Source organism: Leptinotarsa decemlineata, unplaced genomic scaffold, assembly GCF_025532065.1.
Source record: "Leptinotarsa decemlineata unplaced genomic scaffold, Ldec_3_MD MMD2_tig00000010_RagTag_RagTag, whole genome shotgun sequence".
Lineage (NCBI taxonomy): Eukaryota > Metazoa > Arthropoda > Insecta > Coleoptera > Chrysomelidae > Leptinotarsa > Leptinotarsa decemlineata.
In genome coordinates, this window is record NW_027412538.1 from 8,821,088 (window position 1) to 8,846,341 (window position 25,254).

The 25,254-nt window shown below is 35.0% G+C and overlaps 1 protein-coding gene and 2 long non-coding RNA genes across 4 annotated transcripts in view; 1 reads left to right on the forward strand and 2 right to left on the reverse strand.

Moving 5' to 3' along the window:
- The window catches only part of tkv (serine/threonine receptor kinase thickveins), a 504,368-nt gene that overhangs the window by 207,314 nt on the left and 271,800 nt on the right, over positions 1-25,254 (reverse strand). The gene's annotated exons all lie outside the window — the stretch shown is intronic.
- Positions 4,218-5,705, forward strand: LOC141480817 (uncharacterized). The gene is made up of 2 exons (XR_012464582.1): positions 4,218-4,700; positions 4,760-5,705. It is a non-coding gene; the product is annotated as an uncharacterized lncRNA (long non-coding RNA).
- Positions 5,695-14,828, reverse strand: LOC141480818 (uncharacterized). The gene is made up of 2 exons (XR_012464583.1): positions 14,736-14,828; positions 5,695-9,053 (listed from the first exon to the last, which is right to left on the reverse strand). It is a non-coding gene; the product is annotated as an uncharacterized lncRNA (long non-coding RNA).

Genomic DNA, 25,254 nt, shown 5'->3' on the forward strand with positions numbered 1-25,254 from the left:
CCCTGGGAAGGTGGCGCCGAAAAAATATCCGGCGATGACCAGGCAAAATCTATGCTTAACACTAGGATTTCTGACTGGCCACTGTCAGCTAAGGAAACACCACCATAATATGGAGCTTGTGGACACACCTCTATGCAGGATGTGTGAACAGGAAGATGAAACTGTCAGGCATGTCCTATGTGCGTTCAGCAAGTCTTGGCCTACACCTGCCGATACAAAGGACCTAGGTCTAGTGATCTGTCCACCTTTCTGGAAAGGACAGGATGGACGATGACCTAGGAGGACAACTCCTCGGGAGGATGTACAATGAGTCACATGTAGCCTAAGTGCTGTGGGCCTACACTCACCCTCCCTACTCTACAGATACAGAAGGGGTCTGGAGCAGTTGGCAAGTTACCCTAATTTTCATCTAAAAATCATCTTCAGCGATGAGGTCCATTTCTGCATGAATGGGTATGTGAACAAATAAAATTGTCGAATTTGGGACGATATCAATCCACATGAGATCCAAAAGTGTCCAATGCATCCCGAAAAAGTCACTGTTTGGTGTGTAGTTTGTGTCACTGGTCCATATTTCATTGAGAACATTGATGGCCAGGCCATCACTGTCAATGGCGAGCACTATAGATCGATGATTAACAACTTGTTTTGGCCTGAACTGAATAATCTGGATACCAATGCCACACATCATAGGGGTCCTCACACAAACCAGAGTGGTCCTCGAAGCGAACATAACCTATGGCATCATCAAATTCAGTCTGCTTTATGTGCCAGAGTCATGGCAAATTGGACAAATCAAATCAGTAAAGATATGAAAATATCAAACAGAGGTATGGGAAAATATGAACAGTTGAGTTTGAACACTAATACAATTCAATATGTAGTTGAGAATATAAATACATAATATTATAAAATTGAAAATAAAACTGAAAATATGACAATTGAAAATAGTACAGTCGAAACTGTTGCAATCAAGTGATTAATATTTCCAAATCAGCCTGGAAATATTCATTGAGGGAATAAAATGTAATGTCATGTAACAGTTTTAATTTTTTTTTTGAGGGAATACAGGTTTGATAGCTGTTTAAGAGAGATAGGTAGTTTGTTGAATAATTTGATGGGCATAATTAGAGGGTCGTTTGCTGCTTTCGTCAATTTATGGTGGGAAACAATAAAATTATAGTTGTATCTTAACGTATATCCTGTGGCGAGCGGAAGATTATTTCTTCATTCAAATTAGTCGAGATGAATTTTGACATAAATACAGTTTAATATATATAGTGAAATAATGGTTAGAATATCCAAATCGGTAAACAGCTTCCTACATGAGTCATCATGTTCTCATTATCTTTTTTTGAGCTTCGTTTATTCTTGTACAGTTACCAAAGTTGATCGGACAATAACTGAGTGAAGATGGAACAAAATTACGGAGATTACGATTTACAAAACATTGTTTCTACAGTTTACTCAAAATATAATCAATGTGCTTGTTCCAAGAGAGTTGAGCATTAATATTCAAACCTAAAAATTTTACAGACGACGTTTGTTGTATTGACTTGCCATTTATTTTGACCAGAACACTGCGATCATTCTCATTTTAGGATGCAAAAGAAGGCATTGAGAGTGCTGGCTAATATTGGATACAGGGATCACTGTCAAGAATATTTAAAAAAACTCAGAATTATGCCATTGCCAACTTTATTTCTTTATTACGTTTTGATAGAAATCCATAAGAAGAAACCATCCTTGGCGAAACAATGTCATATCCACGAACATAACACACGGAACACTCACCACATTAGAATAAATCGATTTCGTCTTCACTTATCGCAAAAGAATTCCATAGATTACTTTCTGTACAATATTTTGCCTCAAGATTATAAATAACTCAGTCTAAACACATACAAGAGGAAATTGAAAAATTATTTGTTGAGGCATTGCTTCTATTCTGTCGATGACTTCAGAACACATTTTTGTGGTAAAATACAACTCACTACTTCTTTTTGATTTTCAAAGTTTTTACATATGTGGTTGTTGTGTAAATTTTAACTTATGAATTTTAAATGTAAAGCCAAACATGACTTGCTACAAACATATTGTATTATGTAACGTAGTCAAATAAATATTATTATTTAGTGAAAAGACGATTGTATTAGTTTTTTAGCTGTTCAGACTGAGACCATTTTGAGAACAATATTTTTGCATATTAGCAACTGCTTGATTGGCCTGACACGGCAATCCCTCGTAATCCGAGGACTCCAGAGTGAACGAAGAATCGTCGGCAAATTGCACTGTACCTACAATGTTGACGATTATTGTTGTTGAGGTTATGTACGAATGAAAGAAAGAGAATAGGTCCTAGGACGCTACCCTGGGGAACACCGGCAAGAACGACACAGGTTAGAGAAGGTAGAGTGGAATGTCCCAGCCTCCAGTTCAACCCTCACAGTTTGCGTTCTGCAATCCAGATAAGATCTCATCCAATCCAGAGATGAGCCACGAATTCCTAGACGTTTCAGAAGCGCTCCACCCAGAGAAGCCACAGCGGACATTTGGCACATATTGGCATAAATATATCTTTCAAACGAATAAAAAAATTTCGATGATATCTCACACAGACTTTGTTTTACTTGAATTTAAAGATAGGAAGAGCCTAATGAAAGACTACATATTTATAGTTTGTAAATTTATGTAATCTCAATTAGACTTCAACATCAATGTTGCCACATGAATACTATTCAGAGGATTGTGAGCCGGTGTGAATGATTATTCCAAATCGTAGGCAGCACATCCGGCATGACAGCACTAATGAATAACCATGTAAAATCCAAACAATTTCCATCTCGGCACCTGTTATTAAAGCGACACCTCCAAACAAGCTCAACTTCAGATTTAAAAATTATACACGCCTCACACCTGTGCATTTTAGCCTACACGAAAATGCGCCTATTGGACAATTACAATTTCATTGATTATTATTTCTAAGCCAACTTCCATACGCGCTTGCCGGCCACACATACTTAGCACGCTGGCTTTACTATAATTTTATTCTGATATGTTTATTATACAGTTCGATTTTTTCATGAATGAAAATTGCGTTTCATTCAAGAAGTTATATTTTAAGACGCTGATTGTGGCTACACGGTGTTTCGAGGTGTGGTTTTCATATTCGTTCCTCGTTTGTTATTCAAATTTATAGGTGTTAAGATTCTGCGATGCTGAGATTTATTCATCGCTCGTTCATCGGTCGCTCACTTATAGACACTCACATCAGACCAGTTATCCGAGGGTCACTTTTAAGTTCAAATTTCTCGGCATTGATGTTGATTTCATAATAGTGAGGATCGTAAAAATGAAGAGTTGGATATTTTCATTCATTTCTGAAATGAATATGCAGAATATTTCTCATCAGTCTACAGTGATGAAACAGTTAACCAAATTCCAGAATATAAATTCAGTAAGACGGTTGATATATGTAGTTATAGCGTTGATATTAAAGAAATAATCGATCTAGTCGTATCATTACCTGGGAAATTGTCTACAGGTCCTGATGGAATTCCGCTATTCCTAATCAAAAAATGTATTTTTACCCTGGTAAAACCAATTCACCTAATATTCAATATTTCCTTGAAATCGTCGATCTTTCCAGATTATTGAAAAAACAGTTTTTTGAAAGTGGATCACATAATGATATAAAAAATTATCGAGCAGTCTGTAATCAATCAGAATTACCCAAATTGTTAGACAGCCTAATTACAAAAAAGCTAACATGGGATTGTAGACATATAATCATTAATCAACAACATGGATTCAGTAGTGGTAGATCTACCAGCACAAATCTGATAATTTATCAACACTGTATAATAAACGCCCTTCGAAAATAGACACCAGGTGGATTCTATTTGCAGAGATTTTTCAAAGGCATTTGACCGAGTAAACCACAATTTGTTGTTGCATAAACTAAACGCTTTGGGTATTCAAGAAAACATTCTGAAATGGATTGAAAATTATTTAGCCTGCAGAGTACAATTTATAAAATATGGTAACTCTTCCTCAATCTCAGTTTCATCGGGTGTACCACAGGGTTCTCATTTAGGGCCATTGATTTTCAACCTATTTGTCAATGACTTGAAATACGTTATTCTTTATAGTGAATTTCTTTTGTTTGCTGATGACCTAATAGTTATTTATGTATCAAGGGAATTAGGAGGGCCTTAATTACCGATGGCAAAGTTTGCGTCCCGAGGGCCCCTGGCCCGAGGGACAGCAATTGTCTGAGGTTATTAAGGCTCATTAATTCCCGTGGTACATAGATAATTTTATTTCTGACCGATTTCAATAAAATTTTGTTCATTTTTGAAACGGAAAAATGTACCAATTCATTACCTTCCCGGTATATTTGAATCAGGTACCGTTGATTATAGTAGAGTTTTCTTGTTGCTAGGTTGTTGCTATGTTACTTGTTTATAAACAGAACTTTGTTATCAAGCTGTGCTTGCGGTGAAAACGTGTTTTCTACCCCAAATATAATGAAGGATATTTTGAAAAAAGCTGAACAAGCAAGAGAATCATTAATTCCATCGAAAAGTGACGCCGTATACCAAAAAGAATACAAGATATATCTGGACTGGCTGACACGGAAAAATGTTATGCCAAAAGATGTCACTGAAACTGTATTTCTGGCATATTTTCAAGAACTGGTAAGGAATTTTCTATGTTTTTCGGTAGATTTGGTAGTAATTGTGTTTATTCGTTTCAGTCAGAAACGTATAGTCCGAATTCTTTATGGACTAAATGGTCAATGCTAAAATCGATGGTGACTATACATGAGAAACGAGATATCACCAAGTTCAATGAACTACAGGCTTTTTTGAAACGGAAAAGTAAGAGTTATAAGCCGAAAAAGTCTGCTGTTTTATCTCCTAAAGATGTTATCAGATTCCTAAAGGACGCTCCTAATGATATTCATTTATTGCATAAGGTAATTTTTTTCTTATTTTCCTTTTTGTGTGTATTTATTTCCTTTTTTTTTGTTATAGGTTGTTTTGATTATGGGTTATTTTGGAGGATGCAGAAGTCAGGAACTTTTGAATATGAAGATATCGGATATAGAGGACCGGGATTCCGTTATGGTAGTGAACGTACCGGAAAGTAAAACTGGTGTATCGAAGAAATTTACAGTTGTGGATGAAAAAGAGTTCTCCGCTTTGCCTTTATTAAGACTTTATATGTCTTTGCGTCCTAAAGGTATTGAACGATTTTTTTTGAGCTTCCGATAAAATAAATGTACATCTCAGCCAATTGGAAAAAACATGTTTGGAAAAATCCCCAGCAAAATCGCAATGTATTTAGGATTGCCAAACTCATCTTCCTATACGGGACATTGCCTTCGTCGCACTTCTGCTACTGCTCTAGCCAACGCAGGAGCAACTATGACTAACTTAAAAAGACACGGAGGTTGGAAAAGTTCCACGGTGGCGGAGGGGTATTTGGAGGATAGCATCGAATTGAGAAATAAAACGGCGCGTATGTTGTCTACTTTGTCATCAGAAGAGGCAGGTACCTCGACTGTAGTGAACAGAAGCTCCAGCCATACAAAAGAAGAAATTGTTTCCAGTGGCGGAAGTAATTTTCAGGGAACATTTCAAAATTGTACATTTATTATTTGTAATGACGTGGATAAATAAAATATGGTTCAGTTTTCATTTCTATTTATTTTTACTTGTGAAAGGTAGAGGGAATTATAAAATCTATAATGTCCCAAGGGAGTTATGACCCTCTTTATTGATAGCGTAACTATGACGATATAAGCTTATAATATCCCGGTCAGAAATAAACTATTTTATTAAGCAAAAAACTGAAATTAAAATGAAATAACATACAAGTAACCATAAAAAAACACAAAAAAATTGAACTATTAACACGAGTTGAACCAGGAACATCGAGTAAACATAAAATTGTGAAAATTATCGACTATAATAGCTAAGGTACCGTTGTTGTTGTAGTTGTATTATAGCAATTTAGTTCTGTTCCTCGAGTTTTTGCAAGTTCATATAACTGTCCCGATTTCTCTCTGTAATAGGTATGCAAATTCAAAAACTCTTCGATTTCCAAACCACGGCCGACCATTAGCATACATCAATATTTGATTAGTCATTAGCTAATTTTTTCGAAAACGGCTCATAAATCCCGTGTATGTTGAACCCACTATCTGTCACACCTCACGCAGTTGCCTAACACGGTCAATATTTAATAATGAAACAATGGAAGTGCAGTTCGTTAACACCTCCGAGTTTTGAAAGGCTTTTGTCTCCTCGAAGAGAAACTTCGGGTGTAATCAACCGGAAACGTGTGACTTTTTCACGTATTTCCGATGATTTTCTATTGTTTATGACGACGTTGAAAACTAAAAATCATCAAGTGGACCCATCGAAGCGGAACTTGGGATTATTCAAGGGATAAATGAAAAAGTTGTAATCGAAATAACACTTTCAGGTTTTACAGTTCGCTGACTATCGATTTCGAAATGTTTGGAGTTCAAATCTATGTAAGGACGTTGAATTCGATGAAGTAATGAAAATGATATGGATATCTTCCATGTAAATGGAAATACATTTCTTAATCAAAGCAAAACATTGCCAAATCCAGTACAAGGAGAAATGTTCATTCTGAATAAAATAATTTCACTCTCCATCGATTAGATTCCTCGAATCGAAAGAATAAAAAGTTGTATAAAAAATAACAAAATGTTGAGAATTCAACTGAATGTATCGACGTAAAATTCGGCATTATCGATACAACTCTTGTTCGAAAACACTTTTAATAGATATATATGGATATATTGAATTAATAAATTGTTCATAATTATTCCACATTTTCCTTCCTCATGTTAAGATTGTTACAGACCGGATTGGGAGAATCTAAGAGAAACACGACGTGAAACTTTTTTAAATTTGAATTTATTTTTAAATTTCGTTAAAAAAATCTGTTAAAAATCTGTTTTTCCGTTAATCAGCTGTCGTTCCCATACGAACGACAACTCTCAGAAGTTGAGAAACTTGTGCGAGCTAAGGACTAACAAGGTCTTACCTTTTAACGTGTGATTCCTAACACGGAATCAACCAATCCACCAATTTATTTTTACGATAATCAAAGCAGAAAAATCATGGAAATACAAATCAATTACCAGAAATTAGTTTATAAAAAAAAGGAAATATAAAACACCTCAAAGGTGCTGCTTCGTTCCCTTCTATTCATAAAAGAGGGCATAGTTGGTCGGTAGCCGGTCGGTTCCACGTGGGTGCTTTGTTCACTCACTCGAATTGACTGCCGTGTCGGTCGGTGGTTCAAGTCCCAGGCTAAACGCTAGATTTTCACTTGCTATCGTCCAACCCGTGTTAGGAATCACAGTTGAAAGGTAAGACCTCGTTACTCCTTAGCTCGCACAAGTTTCGACTTCTGAGGGTTGTCGTTTGTAGGGGTGCGACAGCTGATTAACGGAAAAAACAGATTTTGAACAGATTTTTTCCGCAAAGATAAGCCACCTTATTCACAAGTGATTTTGGTGAAATTGGGGACACGTGTGAATTGTTGTATTCATGTCGCACGTGCCACTATATGGGTGTCTGCAATATGCTGTGAAATGCCCGTTGTAAGTATTCCCGCTGTGATTTGAAAGTGCATATAGATTATAACGACAAGGAGTCTCATTTTCAGCTGCAATTGCTCATATCTAATTTTTTTAAAGAAAAACTAATGTTAAGGTCAACAAAAACCATCAGAGAACATTTTTTTATATTTATTGTTTCATGTAGAATATGAATTTTTCGTAGCTACATATCTTTGAATGAAAAATAATTGATTGTGATCGAAAGTCACTCTTATACAATAAATTGATGGATGTAGCCGTTACTACGTGGTGGGAAATCATAATGATGAAAAAAGAATTGAAACTTTCTATGTTTTTTACCACTTTTATTTCTTCAATGTATAAGTTTGAAAATGTCCTTATAAGACGAAACTGCAGTAACGTTGAATGAAAGTGGTAAAAAGCAGAGAAAGTTTCAATGTTTTTTTCTTCATCACTCTTATACAGTTTTTATTGTTTCTCAAGAGCTAAAAAAAAGTGAAAAATTGCAAATCTGAGTTAATTAGATCAATGTCCTTGGCCCAAATATTCACTAATCTGAAATTGTTAAATAACTACGCATTTTCATGAGTATTGGTAGACATTTTGGGTACACAGGTACGCAGTAAAAGCTGTTATTTATATTAATGGTATCTTATCACATTTGTTTAATTTACAAATAACACTTATCATCCACGTTCACGTGAAATTAGAGTGTTATTCAATATGAATTAAGAGTACCATATTGTTGAAATGTTGTTGACGTGTCTTCCTTTGAAACTACCTGAAATTCCATATTCATGATAAATGAATTACTATTTAGATATGATACTGGTTGTCCCAATTTCCTGTTTGTCTACAGATATCATATTCGTATGTACGTACGGGTTAGAAGAAGATACGAATTTTATTTCATTAGTGAATGTGTTTCTCACTAAGTTATTAATTCAACACTCAAATATTACGTTGTTAAATTTATTGATTTCATCTGTTCATGTGTCTGCACATATGCATGACTATATCTAAATACGTTCCTTTGAAACAAATTAGTTGATTTCTAATTCAGCATTTTGTTTTGTCTCTTTTCGATGCCTCAATAAAGTTCGAAGTTGGAGATGCATTTTCAATCATATTTTTTTAATTTTATCAGTTCTCACATGTTTTCATCATTTCCATTTGACTGTTCAAATAATAAGGTTAATGTTGAAATTTTTCGGGCTACGTATATTTGATTAGCGATTTTTTATGTTTTTGTATCAAATTTTTGTGTAAAAAAATGGAATTAAGTACTGAAAACACTTGAAATGTTGACAATGGCATACGTTGATTTGGTTCCCTGTGACTTTTGCCTGTTTCCACGATTAAAGAAGCCAATGAAAAGACGGCGCGTTGCGACGATTGAAGAGATAAAAACCGAATCACTTAGCTGAAAATAGAAATTATGAATGAATATATTTGAGAAAAATTAGATTTCACTTTATTTCTTGGATAGACAACGTACAAATTTTCGTAAAAATTAAATTTTGTGGGTTGTAACTTTCTTCCTTTCTTCTGAAATTTCCCACTTTCTTAGTATAAATACAGGGCTATTCAAATTCGTTTCTGTACATGGGGATCTCGTGAACGATAGATTGTCGGTTTAATTGTGGCAAAGTTGTGTATTTTAGAGACCTATTCAATGATGTGAAGAAATCGAATATAGCTCTTTTGGTTCTGGAGGTATACAGCAAAAACAAAAAAATCCCAAATTATTTTTTTGCCTATATCTTCTTTATTCGCAGACATATTGAAAATCTGTCAATATTTTACTATTGGCACTTGATGTGGGCTCTCAGAATACAATCATGAATATTTTATGCAGGGTGTCATCTGAATTGGGCCACCCCATCTTTGAATTTTCAAATACGGACCTGTATTTTTTGTTGTAGTTTTTGGATCGTAGACGTTCACTTCATACTTCAAATTAAATTCAATTTTATATTTCGGGATGTTTGAATTATTCCCTTTTAAATTACGGCCCTGGAAATTGGTTGACTGAGTTGAATAAAAACATAATAGAAACTTTCACGTCTCCCTATGCATCGTAGAGTTTTTCGAGAGTTTTTTTCCATTTTTAGGTACCTATTCATATGTTTTTCATTGCTCTGAGCATTTTCGACAATGAACATCGAATAAGAAAACCTTTCATGATTATTTGAAACATATCTACATCAAAAATATATTATATGTGTTTTAATAAGCAGAAAAAAAAATGATAACAATAATAACATCCGAAACGAACACTATAATTGTAATCAAAATTGAAATGAAGTAATTTATATAGGTACCCAAAAAAATATTGGCACAATAAATGTTCGAATGGGAGTCCTTCCATTTCGAGACATTTTTAAACTCTGTTATTCATATTATTTATTGCCCTTAATACACTTATTTGCTGCATTGTTGCGAAATCATTCAAAATCCTCAATCTCGAGTCTTCCACATTTTCCATCTCTCCTCCAGCGTAAATTCTATTTTTCAATGTCCCCCATACAAAATAGTCCAAAATAGTAAAATCTGCTGGTCATGCAGATCATCTTATTGTCCCATTATTTATCTCGAAACGGAAGGACTCCAATTCGAACATTTATTGCACAGTTATTTTTTTTGTGTATATAAATTACTTACTTCATTTCAATTTTCATTATAATTATAGTGTTCGTTTCGGATGTTATTATTGCCACCTTTTTTTTTCTGCTCATTAAAACACATATAATATATTTTGTTGTAGATATGTTTCAGATAATCACGAAAGGTTTTCTTATTCGAAGTTCATTGTAGAAAACGCTCAGAGCAATGGAAAAAATATGAATAGGTACCTGAAAATGAAAAAAAAAACTGTCGAAAAACTCTACGGTACATAGAGAGACGTGAAAGTTGCTATTATGTTTTTATTCAACTCAGTCAACCAATTTCCATGGCCGTAATTTAAAAGGGAATAAATAATTCATACAATTTTAATCGAATATTACCGAAAAATCACGAAATATAAAATTGAATTTAATTTCTCAGTATGAAGTGAACGTCTACGATCCAAAAACTATAACAAAAATACAGGTCCGTATTTAAAAATTCAAAGATGGGGGTGGCCCAAGTCATATGACACCCTGTATAAAAGATTCATGGATATTTTCTGAGAGTCCACATCAAGTGCCAATAGCAAAATGTGGACAGATTTTCAATATGTCTGAGAATAAAGAAGATAGATATAGGCAAAAAAATAATTTGGGATTTTTTGGTTTTTCCTCCAGAACTAAAAGAGCTATATTCGATTTTTTTACATCATTGAATAGGTCTCTAAAATACGCAACTTTGCCACAATTTAACCGACACTCTATCTCTTATCGTTTACGAGATCCCATGTACAGAAAAACCAAAACTATTTTATCTAAAAACATTTTTCACAAAAATATTTAGCTCGAAAAAAATTATTCCCTTTTCAATTTTTCATTTCGATCTTGTTGTTATTGTTTGTAATTGGATAGAACTGGCCGATACTTGATGAAAATCCATATTCAATACAGTTTATTGTATGATTTTCACTATAAGGGTTTTACAAAAACCGCGACACGTGTTTCGCTATGCAATAGCTTCTTCAAGCATAGGATAAAAGTTATATAACCTTAACCTACTTAGGCCAACCCACTACAAATGTTTCAGATTTTCTGCACAGCAAAGGTGTAAATACTGCTTTCAAAACCAACAACAACCTAGGCAAGCACATTATGAATAACAAAGATAAAAGTTCAGTTTCAAAAAAAACAGGAGTGTTTAAATTATCGTGTGGGTTATGTCCGATGTTTTATATAGGTCAAACTGTAAGAACGTTCAAAGCCCGCATAAAGGAACACAAATACAGTTTTCAGAATGGAAAAATTAATTCCACATATGCCAGTCATTCAATCTCAGAGGAACATGAGTTCAACCATGAATACAAACCCCTCCATTTCCAGAAGAAAGGTTTGAAACTTAACCTGTTGGAGAGTATGGAAATATGTTATGAACGTTATGAACGATAAAAATGAATTGAATAATTCGCCATTATTGAATCTGTTCGTTGGGAGGTAAAAATAGTTAGGTATATTTACAAGTAAATTTTCGAAAAATGTATTGATACCTGGCCTTTTCAGGTAGATTTATTATTTTGGTAGACGAATAGGTACTAGGTTATAGTATAAAATGGTGTAATTTAGAAGTAACTCTCAGTTTATGCTTGAAGAAGCTATTGTATAGCGAAACACGTGTCGCGGTTTTTGTAAAACCCTTATAGTGAAAATCATACAATAAACTGTATTGATTAGTTTTTTTTTTACAGTTTGTGCTGACTTTCCACTTATTCCTTACACGATTCATGATTTCATTTTCATTTCATAGGTCACAATAATTTGTTTTAGAAGCTAGCATCATTTTCAAACCATCCGTACTTATACTCGAAAAAAAAATGTTTTTCCATGTATTGAAATGTTAATCAAAATAGAGTTTGGATTTTAGTGGCTCCAGATGATTGTGTAGGTACTTCGAAATTCAATAAATTTTGAATCTGAAACATGTGTTGCGGTTTTGTAAACCGCTACAATTATTTTGTGTCAACATGAATCAAATGACAGTAAAAAACGTTTCGTAATAAAGTATGCACGTTTCCAAATAAAACTATTATTAAATATTGTATTTTCTGCTTTCTGCAAATATGTAAACAAATAGCAGATGCCCATGAGAACCGCCAACTAAAATAGAAATGTGTTTGTTATCACCAGATGGAAGAAGTCAACCTCGTCATTTAACGACTATGAACTATCTTATTTTTTCTGGTGTCACTGATAGTTCTATTGAATGCAGCGCGTGAAAGATTTGTAAGGATTTATGAATGGAACGGAAATAGATACAAGACAACGGGAGTGACGCACATGTTGGTAATGAAGACGAAAACTAAGAAGCCCTAAAAATCTGATGGGTTGGTGGATGGTGATTTTTCCAGTAAGCATTTCGGGAGTTGTCATTTTGTACATTATCAGACACAAATTCATAGAATTCAAAGCAAAAAGAGCAAAAAGATGATATGATCACGAATGTGGGGGAGCTAGAAAAAAACAAATGAAGAAAGAAGCAGAGGAAATACAAAGTCGGAGAAAAGTAGTAATCTCAGAGAATTCCATGATAAACTAAAAGCAGGATATAACAATCCAATTGGCAATGGGAAAGAAATGAAGAAGAACGAAATAACAGAGTATGAACTGAAACAGATAAAGAACATATTGAAAGAGTTAGGTTATGTTAGGTCCATAGTGAGTGGGTCTATTCGATCGTCTAAGAGTACATTAACTTTTCCACAAAAATTAACAATGCCAATAACAGAACTAAAGAAACCTGGAATATAATAAACACCGAGTTGGGAAAAAAAACAGATCTAGTGCTGAAAATATTACACTCAATCATAATTCAGTTCTTGTTGATGACCCTCCTGTTATAGCCGAACTATTTGCTCATCATTTGCAAATTCTGCTGAGACTGCAATCTCGCGTCACTTAGGTCAAAATCTAACAGTACCTTGTACAGTAAGTACAAACATCATTTTAGTGCACCCGTTTGAGAGTGGACCAATTACTGAACAGGAAATTCACGCTGCACTGAGGTTAATGAAAAATAAAAACTCAAGTGGATCAGATGATCTGTCAATAATAGTTGTGAAAGAAACAATTGATCGTATTGCAATTCCTTTTACTTATTTAATGAATCAGTCATTCATACAATGAAACCAATGAAACCATCATTACACTGATAACTACCCATGGATAGTTTTTCACGGGTGGTTATCACTTATGTCATGACATTGCTAAGCAACCAACACAATAAAGTTGTTTGACATTTCAGTAATTCAATTTATTTCGAAAATGTCACTTCCTCGCTTTGGTGTTCAAAATGATGCGGCAATTGACAAAATCATTGAAGAAAATACACCAAAAAATACTGTCAATAGTAAAAAATACACTTGGAAAATATTTATGGAGTTTTGTGACGCCAGAAAATATGAATTGGATGGAAATCGTACTCTCGAAGAGTTTGCATTAATACAGGATTGGGCGATTAATATGAGAAAAAAGGATAGCACAGAGTTTAAGGAGGCTACTGTTAAAACCGTATGGAATATAACAAGCAAATTATTACAAGAAAAGTATTACTAGGAATATATCATGCTAGACCCCTTTAAAAGTGTTGCATTCAAACAAGCGCGGAATGCACGCGACGCAGCACGAAGAAATTTACAAACAGATCCCACTAAACGCAAAACAAGCTCAGTACCATTAACTTCAAATGAAATGAGTAAAATTATAAACTTTTGGGATGAAAATACCCCTATAGGACTCCTACGCAAATTTTATCACATAGCAGCGGTGGAATTGGCTTGGAGAGGTGGTGAAGGTGCTGCTTGCTTAGTTGATTATTTTCATATCGAAAAGGACAACAATGGATCTCCAACTAATAGGATAGAATATAATCCAATTTTCAGTAAAACCTGCCAAGGGGGTTCAAAGAACTGCGCCTCTAGCAAATGGTTAGTTCAAAATAGTGATAACAATGCTAGTCCTGTCAGATTATTCATTAAATTATTATCAAAACGAGGCACAAATATCAAGACAAATAGACTATTTTAAGGCCAAATCGTCACTGGAAGACAGGAAGCGATAACTGGTATGACAATATGCCTCTGGGTAGAAATATAATCAACGGATGGACGAAATCTTCTGCTGAAGCAATTGGCTTGGATACGAAACAGAGGAAAATAACCAATCACTCTAATAGAGCAACTGCAGTCAATCAACTAGCTAAGAGTGGAGTTCAAGAACAGCAATTGTTGAAAATTACTGGGCACAATAATGAAAATTCCATAAAACCTTATTTGAATATTGATCAGGAACATCATAACCAAATAATCAATAGTATGCGTGGAAACACCTATGCAGTAACCGAGGCAAATACAGCAAGATCAACGGAATATCATTATACGAATTGTTCTTTTAATAACTGTGTGTTCAATAAATAATTTTGTTCGAATTGCAAAAAATTTTCTCACCGAATATCCCTCGAACATTGATAAATAACTCATAATTTTATCACAACTTCCTCAAGCACGTTATTTTAGGTAACATCCCTCCGCCTTCGGCGTCGGGATGTTACCAAATAACGTGCTTTCGAAAACTGTGATAAAATTATTTCGTTAGTTATCAATGTCCTTGGAACATATTCACGCGTGAATCGTATTCTACAGAACCTGAAAAAATAGAAATGATATGCTTCACCGGAATTTAGTGTTTTGATAAAAATCAATCACCCCCGAGCTGTTACATTGCGCTTACAAATTGTTATGTAAGATATCATTACCTTCACGGAATGCACCCATTTCATAAAATTACGGTGTATTACATACAGATTATATTTACATTAGGCAGTATAAAGATGTATTAACTAATCAAAACAAATGTTTGCCCGAAGTGGCGTGGAAAATTAATGGTTCTATTACCACCCACATTTGTTTCACTGGTTTTTCGCAACTGGAATAACTCGACGCGATTTCAACAGAACAAAACGTTTAACTAAATGTCTTACAATACAGCTGGAATATTATCTGCCATTACTTTCGCTGTAACACAACAATGGAAGTATTAATATCATATTCGAAACGAGACAATGTTAGTAGTTTATACGAAAGGATTTTGAGGTCGTTATTCTAGAAACAAAAACAACTGCTCTAGATACGAGTTGAAACAAAATCATGCGTACAGTTATAAAAAAAATTGTCACAGTGTATTTCAAGGAGACGAGTTAGTTGACTTCTGTGTATGGTTTTGTGCTGTAGACTATTATTTGAAAGCTTCCAAAAGCATCTAGAAGTCATATAAAGATCTCAACAACGTCGATGCATCCTGTGAAAGTTTTTCAATGCATTTTGGGCTATACTAGATTTTTTGCAACATCCAACATTTACCGTGTGCTCCTTAAAACAAATCCTTATAGTTCATTTCAGTCTTGCGTAAAATGAGAAGTTCCGAATTGAAAGGGATATATTTTTCAGGAGAAATTAGTTTTTCACTTCCTACTCTTTCATTTTTATGCAAATTGTTTCCCATATTTTTAGTTTGAAGATGGGGAATTAGCTTTTTTCCCAAGAAGTTCTAATAGCTACTTCAAAAGAATTGAAACTCTTAATTTGGTATTGAGGATTTTTAAAATCCCGACAGATACACGAGGATATTTTGATTTATATATTAATTTTTCAACAAGTCAAACTATTTTGCTAATATCAAATTCTCAAACCTTTCATGGTTTTGAAATTTATTAAATTTTTTGAAGTTATTAAAAAAGTAAAAAGAGAATGCCATTGTAGTGAAGTGATGTAACTGATGCAATTGTTAAATATTTCCTTTATACGATACACTACTTTACGTGATACATAACATACAGTAGTTATGTTATATATAACAGTAATAGCCTACAATGTCGGATTCGCTTTGTAATGAAAATAAAATCAGTTTTTAATACTTTTCTATTTACTTTTACAGAATCCGAATATTGTTGCAATATTTTATTAAGTTATCAACCTATCTCTGATACGTCATACTTCCACTGGGTACCCTGTATATTAGTGTATATACAAAAGGTTATTTCATTGTGTGCGCGTGACTAAATTTTTGACTTTGGAAGTACTAATTATTATTTGTTGATAACTCCAACATCAGGAAAACTCCCTGCGTTTCCCTGCATTTTCCCAAAGAATTAAAGAGAATACAAATAGTTTTGTAAATAGAAAGACCAATTCCACATTTGCAAACCACCTTTTAGCAGAAGGACATTAGTTCAATTATGAATGAGACGTGTTACATTTCGAAGACAAGAGTTTGAAACTCAATTTTCTAGAATGTTTAGAAATCAACAGATTCGGAAATTCAGGTAATTTAATTCATTACATACTTAGGCAAAAATCAGGTACTTGAAATGTAGGTACTTCAAATTGTGAAATTAGGTTTATTAAGCATTGAATATGTAAAATATAGTTAGTAAAGACACGGCAGAAGAAGCCATTGTATGGCGGAACACGTGTTGCGTTTTTGTAAAGTTGTTTAGTGAAAATCTCACAATATAGTGTTTTTTGAATACGTTAGTTATGGATGTTAATCAAGTATCGGCCAATTCCATCATACTGCTAACTTACCATGGGGTGATATTGTGACTATGCAAGATATTAATTCCAAAGTAAATTTTCTCAATGAATGCATCATTATACTTTTTGACAAACATACTCCAATTTGCACTGTAAACAGAAAACATAAAGCATCTCCGTATATAACTTATGCTATTAAATTGATGATGAAAACCCGTGATAAAGCTCATGCCAAATATCTTAAAGAAACGACAGCAGCCGCTAGACAGTACTATGTAACTTTACGCAACTACGTCAATCACGCAATAAAACGTGAAAAAACAGCATATATACAATTTGTTTTGAACAAAAATAAATACAATTCAAAAATGACATGGAGAAATCTTGCAGATTGGGGTGTTACTACAAAATCATACTCGCAAACCAATATCCTGCCAATTGGACTACGTAGACCTGAAGAAATCAATGACTATTTTTTAAACGTGGCTGAACATTCAATAGTAAATGATGACACTCTTTCATTCTACAATAATAATAAATTGAACGCTCCTATGAACTTTTCCCTCACCGATATATGTGTTGATGATATTTTGACTGCTATCAAAGAAATAAAATCTAATGCTTTAGGTATTGACAATATAAATATCAAGATGATTTCTTCAGTGATACCACACTGTATTGATGAAGTTAAGCATATCTTTCCAGATGTTTGATAGGTTGCTAATATAATTCCAATTCCGAAAAAGAATGCACCTTCAGTGACCTACGCCCTATCAGCATTCTGCCCTCATTCTCTAAAATATTCGAGAAAAATGTTTCCCGTCAAATAAGAGCTTTTCTTGAAGAAAATCGAATACTCCCGTACGAGCAGTCTGGGTTTCGCAAAAAACATGGAACACAGACTGCCCTCTTGAAAGTAATCGACGATCTTGCAAGATTCAGAGATCAATCAAAAGTCACCATTTTAGTACTGCTTGATCAAAGTAAAGCTTTCGATTTAGTTAATTTCGATTTACTCATCAGCAAGTTCAAGTTTATACGATTCGATGACATTTCTCTTAAATGGATGACCAGCTATCTCACAGGCCGATCACAGAAGGTCAAACTGGATGATTACTCATGGTCATCCCTAAAAGAAACAGTCTCAGGTGTACCGTAGGGAAGTATTTTAGGACCCTTGATGTTTTCAGTGTTTATTTTTGATTACCCCACTTTCTCATCACATTGTCAAGTACATCTATATGCAGATGGTATACAGCTATATTTGTCTTCTCATAACATCGATACAGAAAGTTGCGTGGCCAATATAAACACAGATTTGAACAAAGCATTCCTATACTCGGAGAATCATGGACTAAAAATCAATCCAAATAAAATTTTGGCCTTATGCATAGGGTCTCAAAGACAAATAGTAGAAACTCAGTGTAACTTTAGGCTCACTCTCGATAACGCAGACATTGACTGGGTAGACAGTGCTAAAAATCTTGGCGTAACCATAGATAGCTCTTTGTCCTTCCACGAACATGTGACAAATATTTTCAAAGTATCATTCTTCAAACTCAAATCACTATATAAATTCAAGTATCAGTTACAAAATTTGTTTAAGTTGCTTCAAACTAAAACACCTAGTTATTTATACAGTTTACTAAGCAGGCATTCTGACATACATATGGTCAATTTGAGAATTAACTCATTCAACATACCTAGACACCGTACTTCCAAATTTCAAGGATGTTTTTCTTATGTAGCCCCTTCCTATCTGAATGAAATTTTACCCCTTTTAAATCATAATATTCATCAATTTAAGAAAGAAATAAAATCACAGATGCTTACTGCTCAGTGCTAATTTGAAAGATTCAAAATTCAATGTACGGTAGTGCAATGAAATTGTTAAATTGACCAAAATAATGTTGAGAAAATTAAGAGTTGTTAGCAACTAGATGATGTATTATTTTTTCTCTTCTCTATCATTGTTATGATACTAAATAAGTATGTTTATAATTATTTTCTTATACTTACTGTATACTTTTTGGGAAGGGTGGGAATAAACGATATTATTATTATTATATATTAGATGTTTTCTTCATCTCCTGACTTATTTATTATCTCACAACAAGTATTATGTTGATATGAAGCGTATCAGCAATATATCATTTCTAAGGTATCTAATGATAAAAAGCAGATACGAATAGAATATTGTTTGGCGAGAAACAGGAAAAAATGTATCGAATAAAACCCAACAGCATGACAGATGATATATTTCGTTCGGTTATCTTCATTAGACAATACCAGTTTTCATTCTTTCCGAATGACTGGCTACAACAGAAAATTCGCTTGCTCATAATCCTCGAATATACTCTCCGATTTCATTCGAAAAACACCTGCCTGTCCAATCAAGCGGTCTGTGTTCCACCTCACCACCATCAAGGTATGTTCTCGACCATCTCATAGAAATCCGTGCATCACAAAAGGCCAAGCTTTTCGATTCATCAGAACCACCTGTGTCACTTCTTTATTGGTGCAGGCATAAAAGAACCTTTTTTAATTTTTAACATTTAACAAAGACGAGAATGTCTTTGGTATAGGCCTGCCTTCGAATAATGATTTCTATTGATGTGGGCATAATAATGTATCCCTTATACCATTATATGCGTATATGTGGGAACGTAAATAGGTCCATGTTTTCAGATAAGGTAATTCGAAAATTAATAATAATACCTACTGATAATAATCTTTATTCACCATTTTGGATACATGAAGTATATATAGTATAATGATTATATCAATCTCAAGGCCGAATTACATTTACGCAATTTTATTCATGCTTTTCTTCTACGCAGGTGCGAATGCAAGTAATTAGCTAATTATTATTATAAGCAAATAGAACAGGCTCTATTATAACGCTTGCATCTGCAATTCAGTGACTTTTTTGGTGATTTCAATGTGATCAACATACAACAATTTACTAGATATAATAAAAGATAACAGAATTACGCACAAGTCTTCATTATTATGCATTCGAATACGTGAAACGGAAAAATCACATATCAACATAACTCATTATGTGATAAATACATAACCATACTTCTTGCTCAGCATTTCATGTGCATTCCATTTAAAACGAGTCACCCCGAATAACTTTTTTTTTTATTATTTAAAAGAAAAAACACCGCATCAACCACAAGGGTTATTAGCGGTTACAGTAGGTACATTAAATTTTGTTAGAGATGCCAACATTTTCCAAAAAACTATAAAGGGAAGTAAAGTTCGTAACATCCAATGCATTAGTGAGGTCGCTTGGTAAACCGAAGAATCGTCTTTCTTCATTGAAAGCTGGGCAATCAGAGATGAAATGTTCAACACTCATCGTCACACTGCAGGTATCACAAATGCGAGGCTCTTCATGCTTTAGGAGATGTAGATGGGTAAATTTCGTATGTCCAATTCTCAGGCGTGTAAGTAAAACTTGCTGTCTGCGGGTGAGAGCTCGGTAATTTTGAGTGACTAGATTCGGATTAATGGCTCTGAGTTTATTATCATATAGGGATTGCCACCTTTGCCTCCATCTGTCGCATATGAGCTCTTTGATTTGGAGATAAACGTCTTGATAGGGCACTCGTTGGATCTCTCGACAGTTGGGGTTTGAAATGGCCTCTCGAGCTTCTGAATCGGCCCTTTCATTACCCGTTATTCCCATATGAGAAGGAATCCAAACTATCTCAATGTGTTCACCATTCTGTAATAACTTTCCCAGTTCAGTCTTAATGAGAAGAAGAAGAGCATTTTTCGGGTAGAGTTGTTTTTTTTTTTTATTTAAGCAAATTCGCATCAATCTAGTGGTTATTAGCGAGTAGTACATGTTTATAATTTTGTAATAATATCGATACATTTAAGAAATTTGATAATATTTGGAATATTACAGTTTCTACCAATAGTGTTGTAGATATCTAGGGGAAAGTTAAAGTTGTTTCGCTGCACCCAGTATTTTGGACAATCGGTGAAAATGTGCTCAACACTTAGTTTTGTTTCACATATTTCACACATTGGCTCTTCGGTGTGATTTAACAGATAACTGTGGGTGAGTTTGGTATGACCCAAGCGTAGCCGATTGATGAGCACTTGATGTTTTCGGTTGTTTATTTCATCAGGCCACGGTTTCACATCATATTTGATTGTACGTAGTTTTGCCCCGGACACTTGCCACTGATTTTGCCATTTCTGGATTATCGCTGTTTTCACCATTGCTTTAATGTCTGTAGATATTACTTTGGACACTACTTCCGATTCGGTAGAGGTAATTGCGCCACGAGCACATTCGTCGGCTTTTTCATTGCCCTGAATTTCAATATGTGATGGGATCCAAATGAAACTAATATTTTTTCCAAGTTGCTGGATCAGATGTAGTTCTCTTTTTATTTTTTGTGCAATTGGATTTTTAGGATAAGCGCTTAAGTTCGTATATGGAGCTAAGTGAATCCGTTAAAATGATATAATTATCTCCAGCTGTCGCATTGACATAGACCAGCGCACGGTAAATGGCATATAGTTCTGCACTGAATATGCTGGTAGTTGAGGGAAATTTATATGAGAACGATTCAGATTTTGTAACTATGGCAGCTCCTACTCCTTCGTTGGTTTTTGAGGCATCCGTGTAGATTTCCATGTGATAAGGGTGGTTACAAATAATTTGGTTGAGTTCGTTTTTGATGATCTGGCTATTGGTACTGTGTTTGTCGTATTTAATTAGGCTCGTGTCACAGTTCGGCCGTTTAACAGTCCAAGGAAAAGGTGGATTGAATTTGATAGGAAACGTTTCCGGTAGGGATAGATCGAGGGTAAACAAATGGTCGCGGATCCTCTGGTAGAAATGTTTATAGATTCTTGTACGATTTGTGAAGAGATTTTTATATTTATCGCAGAATGTGTTACTATGAGTGGGATTTGTTGGATTTGCACTTATTGTTGCTGCATATGCCAAACTGAGATAGGTACGTCTGTTGTGGAGAGATGACTCTCCTGTTGCACAGTAGATGCTTTCAACTGGTGTTGTACAGAAAGCACCTAAAGATATTCGTAAGGCTTTGTTGTGGATAGTGTCGAGTAACTTGAGTGTTGTCTTGTTCGCCGAGTTGTATGCAATACATCCAAAGTCCATTTTAGATCTGATGAGTGTTCTGTAAACGTGCAGTATTGTTTGACCATCAGATCCCCACTCTTTATGTGCCAACGTTTTCAACACATTCAGTTTTCTGTTACACGACTCGGCTAGGCTTTTAATGTGTGCATTCCAATTCAATTTGTCATCAAATATCATACCCAAGAACTTTATGGTTTTAACATATTTAAGATTTTGCCCATATAGGTAGAGGGGTGGTATATTGGCCGTTTCTTTTTTGGAGAAAAGAATACATTGTGTTTTTTCTGTTGAGAAAATGAATCCAGTTTCATTGGACCAATGCTCTAGGTTCGAGAGTGCTTCCTGAGACAATGATAATAAACTGTCTAAATTTTTGTTTTTGTAGAAGAATACCAGGTCATCAGCATAAAGACGTGCTTTCATTGGTGATTTATTTTCTTTTAGAATGTCATTCATGGCGATAAGGAACAGTGTTGGGCTAATGATAGATCCTTGTGGGGTACCATTTTCCAGTGTGTGACTGCTCGAGTAAGTTTCATTTGTTCTGACGCGAAAAGTTCTTACTTTCAGAAAGTTCTGGATGAAAGCGAAGCAGTGCTCGTTAATTTTCCATGAGTCTAGTATTTTCATTATACGGTATCGCCATGCAATATCAAATGCTCTTTTTATGTCAAAAAAGATGGCCAAACATTTCTGTTTTACTGCTAGTGCTTCATGAATATCGCTTTCTAAATCTAGAATATTGTCATTGGCGGATCGATGTCGTCTAAAACCGCTTTGCTCGGAGGTCAATAGATTACGGTGTTCAAGGGTCCATAGCAGTCTTCTGTTAATGATTTTCTCTAGGATTTTGCACATCACACATGTGAGAGAGATCGGTCTATATGAGTTACGGTCGGTTTTTGATTTACGTGCTTTGAGGATGGGAACAATTATCGCCTCTGACCATGCTGATGGAAATTTGTGTACTATTCATATTATGTTGTATATGCGTAAAAAAAGTTCATGTGCATTATGTGGGAGATTATTCTTGAAAATTACTGGGATCTCATCGAGGCCGTGACTTGTATTATTGAACGTTGAGAGGGCATCTTCGTTTTCTTCTTTACTTAGAGGCATGTTCAAGGGTCCTCATAGTCTATGACGATGGGTATTTCAACTTCGTCTTCATCACGTTTTTTTGCCAAGAATGATTCGTCATAATGGGAGGAAGATGAGTTTTCTCTATACATTTCTGCCAGAGTCTCCGCAATCTCTTGTTTATCTGATACAGTTTGATTATCCACTTTCAAGATATTGATTCCTTGGTAAGCATTAGCTCCCGATATACTCCTCACCTTTTTCCATACTTCGGTCATAGGTGTTGAGCTATTGATACTCGAAATATAGTGTCTCCATGAAGTCCTCTTAGCATTCTTGATTGTTACTCTTGATATTGCTCTGAGTTTTTTGAACTCAGTTATATCTTCTGTAGTGTTGTATCGTTTACATTTGTTGAATGCACTTTTACTATCACGTATTGCCTGTTTGCATTCATTGCTCCACCAGGGAACCGGAATATGTTTAGGGTTGAAAGAAGTTTTTCCAATAGCAATCACAGCTCCTTGCAGAACGACTCTGTTGAAGTTGGCTAGAGTTTCGTCTATATTGTCAGTGATTTCGCAAGTTGCTATATCTTTCTCTATTGTGGCAGAAAAAAGTTTCCAGTCAGCTGATTTGATATTCCATTTTGGAATCGGGTTATCTGGCTGTTGATTTCTCAGGTTGTTGGATATTACTATTGGAGTGTGATCACTGTTGTAGTTGAAAGGTAGAGCTTCCCATGTTAGTAGAGGAGTAAGAGTGGGGTCACACATCGTGAGGTCCAAGACGGAGGATTCTCCCGTGTGCGCATTGAATCTGGTTTTGCTTCCATCGTTTAACAGAGAAAGATTAAAGTGGTTGATTAATTTTTCGATCGTTCGACCTCTACTATTGGTGACAAGAGAACCCCATATGATATTATGGCCGTTGAAATCACCGACCATAATACGTGGTTGAGGAATTTGTTCTATCAAGCTCAGAAGATCCAATATATCAATTATTTCATTTGTTGGATGTTGGAGTTGTTGGATGCCCAAGACAGCGCTGAGAGAATCAGTGAAAATGACATGATCACCAATGGATCTACGACAGTATTATATGGCGCTGAGTATAGCAAATACTTCTCCTGAGTAGATACTGGATAAAGATGGCAGTCGATAAGTGTAAGTGGTGGTATCTGTTATCACAGCGGCTCCTACTCCTTCAACTGTTTTGGAAGAATCGGTATATATATGCTTGAAGTGCTGATATTTGGAGACCAGTTCGGCGAAGGATTTCTTTATGAAATTTGAAGGGGTATCGTATTTGGGAGAGTTGAGGAGATAGGTATTACAGGGAGTAATTAGTAATGTCCAGGGAGGGGGAATTTTCAAGTCAAGAGGAAGAATATTTGGAAAGTCTATATGCTTATCAGAAACTTTGGCAATTTTCACATAAAAAAATAAGGGGTAATTTTGTTTCTGTTCAAAGATATGTTGGAAACGATCTGAGAATGTATATCGATAGGAAGGATGGTTTTTGGAAGCGGCTACTCTTGCGGCATAACTTAAGGAAAGAGAGTCTCTGCGAACATCAAGGGATTGCTCTCCGGCCTCAGCGAGTAGGCTCTCCACTGGGCTGGTACAAAAAGCTCCCAGGGCAATCCTCATGGCCGAATATTGGATCACATTCAGGGACTGAATAACTTTTGGTACAATGATTTTCAGGTAAAATAAAAAACAGGTAGTATACAGGGAGACACATTTTGACATATTCAAATTTGATGTTTGTAGGAGATGACGAGTAACCCTGGATCGGTTGAATGTGAAAAGTCACAGCTAAGCATTCTTGCAGTCCACTCGTGTTTATGGGATTAGAATAAATATTGTATTCGAAACTTCGTGTTTATGTTATCTGACAAAGACGGCGGTGGGATGATAATCTAAATACGTCCTTCGTAATATTGTACAAAGTTTTGAAATGAAAATGGGTGAAAAAAAAACGTAAAGACAAGAAAAAATCGGTTTCGCGAAAACGGTGTATTTCCTCAAATAGTGCCAGTAGTGATAGTGATGCTTCCACGAAACGGGAATTGAAAAGAATGAAATCTGAATAGAAGAGATTCAAACAAAGGCAAGTTAAGTACACTCATCAAACAGGTGACGAGTTTCTGGTTCCTTTGTTCGGTCCGTCTCAAGATGTCTCAGTGGTGGAACACTGGCTTGGTAGAGTCGA